At 44.1% G+C, this 5934-nt stretch overlaps 1 non-coding gene across 1 annotated transcript; it reads left to right on the plus strand.

The window, feature by feature from the left end:
- Window positions 1–2933: 2933 nt before the first annotated feature.
- LOC117133871 lies at window positions 2934–3039 on the plus strand. The gene has a single exon (XR_004457911.1). It is a non-coding gene; the product is annotated as a small nucleolar RNA R71 (small nucleolar RNA).
- Window positions 3040–5934: the final 2895 nt, after the last annotated feature.

Below are 5934 nucleotides of genomic sequence, written 5' to 3' on the forward strand. Positions count from 1 at the left end.
TTGTTAGGATCTGTTTGAATGACGTCTGGAGTGCCACGTTGCTGTGAGAATAGGTTGTCAGGTCCATTGGCTACTTGAAGGATGTCTGTTATGTCCTCTTTGGACACTTGTAAAATCCTTCCATCCATTGCACGGGCGTTGCCATCTGGGTCCCTGGAAATACCAAATTCATCAGGTGTTAGAAAACCGTAATCAATGTTTGCATAATCATTCAATTTAGAAATAGAAAGATTAGGGTTTAGAGTAGTATCGATCGATGTAGATACAGTTGCATCGATCGATGGCAGAGTAATTTCTGCAGAACTTGTGTTCTTGAGATGATCGCTCTTCATGGATTTTTCTGTTGATGTAGAAGGAAGAGTGTTCATCTTTTTTACTTGTGTGTTTGCTCTGATGTGTGTAGGTGGTTTCGGAGGTGCAAAACGATTTATATAGGTATCTATAAACCTAGTTGGGGAGGGAATATTCTCCTGCTCCTGAATTTTTGCTGCGGCGCGAATATCGATCGATGTTTCTTTACGGGTGTCGATCGATATGAGCGGTTGTTTTGCTGGACGAGGGTGGGTATCGACCGATGTGGAGTGCACAGCGTCGAACGATGTTGGAAGCGTGTTGGTGAACTTGTGTGTTTCAAGTCTTTCATCCTGCAAAGACATTTCTATTGCACGTTCTTTCCAGTAATCCTCATCGTATTCCTCGGTATGTTCCTCATTAGGTGAAGTAATTACAGTGTCAACTGCAAAACTTTCATGGAAACCACTGTCTGCCCAACTGCCTATGGAATAATCATCATGTCCTCTCTTGCTTGGAGGTTGGAAGGCAAAGTGTTGGTAACAATGATTAGGTGAAGCGAAATGGTCAACTGGTGCATTACGTCGAGTGACGTGCTGTTGCGGTCATCGGTCACCGTTGACACATTGGAATCGATCGATGGAAAGGTTGGGGTGTCGATCGATTTCGAGTACTCTGTTTTGTACTCCGATTCATACTCTGCTCCACAATGGCATGCGCCAACGAAGGCGAGTTCTTTCCCATAATCCACAGAATTAATGACCTTTTCTTAGGTCGGATGGGGTCGTAGTGGATGTTTGGGTCTATGAGCGTTAGACACAATTTTTTTTGTTCATGTCACATACGGCTCCTACTGTAGCTAGGAAAGATCTTCCAAGCAGAAGTGAAGAGTTCCAGTTAAGCTCGATGTCTAGGACATGAAAATCTACAGGGACAAGGGCATTACCAATATGTACCTCCATATCTCTTATGATACCTCCTGATCGTTTCTCTGAAAGATCCACGAAGGTGAAAGATTCCGTTGAGGGTTCGATGGTCAAACCAAGCTGATCTGCCATGATCCTAGGGAGGATACTAACAGATGCTCCTGTGTCACACATTGAATGGGGAAATTCAACACCCTTGACTACGCATGGTATTGCAAACTTTCCAGGATCACTCTTATTCGTCAATGTGATCCTGTGCTTCATCTTCTCTATGACTTGATGAAACATTCTCCTAATGTCCTCATTGGTTACCTTTGTTTCTCTGAAGAACATCCACAACCGGTGTGTGAAGTAAGCTTAATCAAAAGGTTTTTCGATTGAGATTCTGAGGACTCATTTAGTGAAACCATCCATCTCCTTATCGTTAGCTTCCCTCTTAAGGTTTTTAGGAATCTTCTCCTTTCTTTTCCTTAACCTTCTCCCTTCAGATTCTTGTTCTTTTTGAACAGATTATGGTGAACTATTTAAAGGGTTGGGTTTTGGTTCGGGTGGGTTTGCTAATGGTTTAAGTGGTGGTCTGGGTGCGTTGATGTAATCATTATCGATTGAGGGTAACCGCATTCGGTATGTCAGAGGTGTATGTCGATCGATGGGAGGTATGTTGTGACGATCGACGTTGGACTCACTCTGTCGATCGATGGTTGGCTCAACCGATCGATCGATTTTATCATAGAAAGGGGAGGGTGGGTGAGGATGCTTAGCTGCGAATTATTCATGAGTTAGAATTCGAACCGCATCGCATTCAGTCGATTTGGCAGACGACGTCGATCGATGACTGGAGTAATCCGTCCATCGATCTTTATCATGGTCTGTTGATCGATGCGAGTTCATCGACATCGGTCGACACCATTGGGATCCGCCGAGACTCATGGAGCTTTCGATTTCGAAATCTCCTTCCTCAAGCTTTTCATTTCTCATCACTTGCAAGAAATCATCATCTATGATGGCATTTACGTGGTGTTTCCCTTTGTCAGCTCCTGCCTCTCTAGCGAAAGCTTCTTGCCTCTTTATAGTCTCGCCCGTCTGAATTACTTGGGTTTCAAGTTTGCTCACCTGAGTCCCTAAGGTCTCGATTTTTGTGTTCAGATTGTTGTAGGCGGAGTCTATTTTACCGTTGAAATCCATGGTGATTTGTTGTTGTCCCAACAGTACTCGATCAAGCATCTTTTCGATCTTGCTTTCCTGAGTCTGGGGTGGTGGATTTTGGTAGTAAGAGTTCGAGTAGCTCTTGCTGTTGTTGAAGGGTTTGAAATTGTGAATTTTGGTTACTTCTTTGGCCATTTCCAAAAGTTTTTGTTTCCGCCCTGGTTTCCAAATTTCTGGAATCCGGTACCTCCGACGTAGTTCACATTTTCTTCTCCTTCCGTAGCTGCTACTTCTCCTTCAGCTGAACAGACTTGCTTCTTAAGAAGCTGGTGCACCACATCTAACTTAGCTCTTACTTCATCCATCTGTTCCTTCCCGATAGAGGCTACAGACTTCTTCCGTTCAGAGTCAGTGTTTTTGGTGCTGCTGCTGTTAGCAAGGTTTTCGATAAGTCTCACAGCTTCCAACGGATTCCGAGTAGTGAAGTTTCCTTCACTCGCCGTATCTAGGGCCATTTGATACTGTAAGGCCAGACCTCGGAAGAAAGTGCTTAGCTGCTGCACTTCGTTAAATCCGTGGTGTGGACAGTCTCGCTGGAAGAACCTAAATCTAATCCACGCATCTTTGAAGGACTCTCCAGCCTTCTGCGAGAATGTGGAAATTTTGTTCCGAACTTCTTCAGTGCGCGACTCATCGAAGAAGTTTCGTAAGAAAGCATTCTTGATGTCGCTCGAGGATGTTAAAGATCCTGTGGGTTGCTGCCTAAGCCAGTGCATCGCTTCTCCATTCAGCGTGTATCTGAAGTGCTTGCACAGCAGGTAATCTTTGGGAACTCCTTCCATCCGAATAGCAGCGATTAGATCCTCGAACCGTTCCAAATGGTCCATAGGATGCTCGTGCGGTAACCCAGAGTAGGGTATCTGCGACACGAGAGTGTAGTATTAAGGCTTCAGCTTGAAATTCTGCTTCTGGATCTCCGGAAGTCGAATAGCTGATCTGTTGGAATAGTACTCATCTGGGCGATTGTAGTCGGCCAGTGGTTTCGATCGAGCGTCCTCATCTACAGGTTGAGCAGCTTTTGTAGCATCAGCATCAAGGATTACAGTTCCCTGAGCATCTATTTTCTGACCTGTTGCATTACGCAGATGACCGGCCTGGTCATACAAGTTTTCGTTCTCGTCCTGAGTTAGAATAATAATGTTTACCATTTTTGACGACACGGTATCGATCGACATACGCGGTGTAGTATCGATCATTGTCGAACGATTGGGATCGATCGACGTTGATGGTCTAGTGTCGGTCGACGGTTGGTTGTGCGTATCGATCGATGACGAAATGGTTGCGTCGAGCGATGTGGAACGTTGACCTCTACGGATGGTGCGTTTCAAATGAGCAGGATCGTCTGAGAACAGCAAGTCTTTCTCCTTGTTGCTTCTGGTACCGCTGGGCATGCACCTGAAAAGACAAGAAAAAGATTATTAGAAAGGGGGTAAAGAAAAGAAAAAAAATTAATAAAACTAAATCTAATGGCGATCAAAGCTCCCCGGCAACGGCACCAAATTTCATACCACTCAAATTACCCTAAGGAGTGTTACTCTCATCAAAAGAGGTTCAGATATAGTACTTAGGGATCGAATCCACAAGGAGCTAGGGAACAATTAAATCTAGTGTTTATTAATTCTAAAGGTTTTAAATGTTTAAATGAAATAGCAATAGTAACAAGCGAGTAAATAATAAATGTAACTTGGTTGGAAATTATATTAGATGCAGGGCCACTATTCAGGTGTTGGAGATTATAGTACCTATAGATGCCTAATTGTTGCATGCATGATATATTAGAGCTCATTCGCTTAACTCAGTGATCAGCTGTTGCATGTACCACTGGTTAACAGACTAGATCTTGTGTCTCAACGGTTAGTATGCAGACAACGAGAGAGTGTCGATCGATAGTCTATTAAGACGTCGACCGATACACCTTTGCCAACGTCGATCGATTGTCAGTTGAGGACATCGATCGACGGGTTCTAGCCTGGCCTATGCGCGAGTATGAAATGCTCTACTAAGATTCTAAATTGGCGGTTAGCCCTCTCTAGCAATCCTAATATGATAGATAGATGTAAGGATGGGATAACAAGGGTACTTGAATATGCAATCCTATGATCAAGTTCTAGTTAGCAAGGCTAAAACAAGCAATGAATACAAATCTATCATGAATATCACAACAAGGCAGATCTATAGTTTGGGGCTAATCTCACAAACCTATCTGAACCCTGGATCTAACAGTTGAACTACTCAGATATAGCAAAGCAATTCATATCAATAGAGAAATAGAAACTCATAGAATAGATGAAATGAAATAGAAACAAGGAGTTCCAATCACAAGTGATCTTCTCTCCCAAATTAAACTTGTAACAAAACTAGGTCTAGAAAAGCTCTGTTCTTTTTGCCGTCAAAATACTTAGGCAGTATATATTCTACTAGGTTAAAAACTCGTCAGGGCATTTTGGTAATTTAGCTTGGCCTTGGTTTTTAAGTCTGCTGAATCCAAAATGTCACGTCTGGTGTCTCGACATCGAGCGACGGTACTTGTGTACATCGATCGATATTAATCTTCATCTGTCGAGGCATTTCCTGATATCGATCGTCAGTACTGATGCGCATCGATCTATTATTCTTCCTCTCGTCGACCTCTAAGTGGTCAGCTCGGGTGAAATGTCCTTTAATCTCCAAAATGCTCCAAAGTCATAGCTTTACTCCGAAATGCACCTGAACCTGAAAACATACCTAGAAGAGTAGAAAACATTGATATATATATAGTAAAATACTTATATACCATGGATAAAAATGTGTCAAATCTAAGGTATATCAGGCACCGATCTCCACACTCCAGCAGCGGACGTATCCGCGGCCAACGCACCAGCCAACGCCGCGCCGCTCGAGGAGTTTAAAAAGATATCTGCCACCTACGAAAAATGGTCAGAAGAACATGACAGGCTTGTGAGTACCTTGACCAACCAGGTTGAAACCTTAACGGCAAGGACCAGAGTCCGCGGGAAAAAAACTCGACTTCGCTACCCCACTCGATAGGCCTGGAACCGCGCGGAAACGACCTTCAGGTCAAAACCCCAGCAAAAAATCTCACATCGAAAAAGGGAACCCTGAGAGTCCTCCGCCTCCCACGAAGGATTCGGAAGATAATGACGTCGAGCACGTCGATCTAGATTCTAGCGATGTCTCCAACGATACCGATGAGGATGTTGACAGACATCCACGAAGGACCAGAAGCCGATCCGCTCGGGAAAGCTCCCCGTTTGACAAACCAATGACGGAAGAGGAGGAAATCCTCTATTGGAACGAGCAAGAAGAGCTGAGGAGACATCAGATATTCGCGATCTTCGTAACTATATCACCAAGATTGCAGCAGAAGTAAGAGCCGTAAAATCCCAAATCCATCATGCTACCAGCGCTGCCCGCGAGATCGACAGGTTGCTAGAAGGGGCTCGGAAGACCCCCTTCACCACTCGCATCTCAGATATGAGGGTATCCGATCCGGGGAAGATCAAAGTACCGA

This window comes from Brassica rapa, chromosome A04, assembly GCF_000309985.2.
Source record: "Brassica rapa cultivar Chiifu-401-42 chromosome A04, CAAS_Brap_v3.01, whole genome shotgun sequence".
In the NCBI taxonomy this organism is placed as follows: Eukaryota; Viridiplantae; Streptophyta; class Magnoliopsida; order Brassicales; family Brassicaceae; genus Brassica; species Brassica rapa.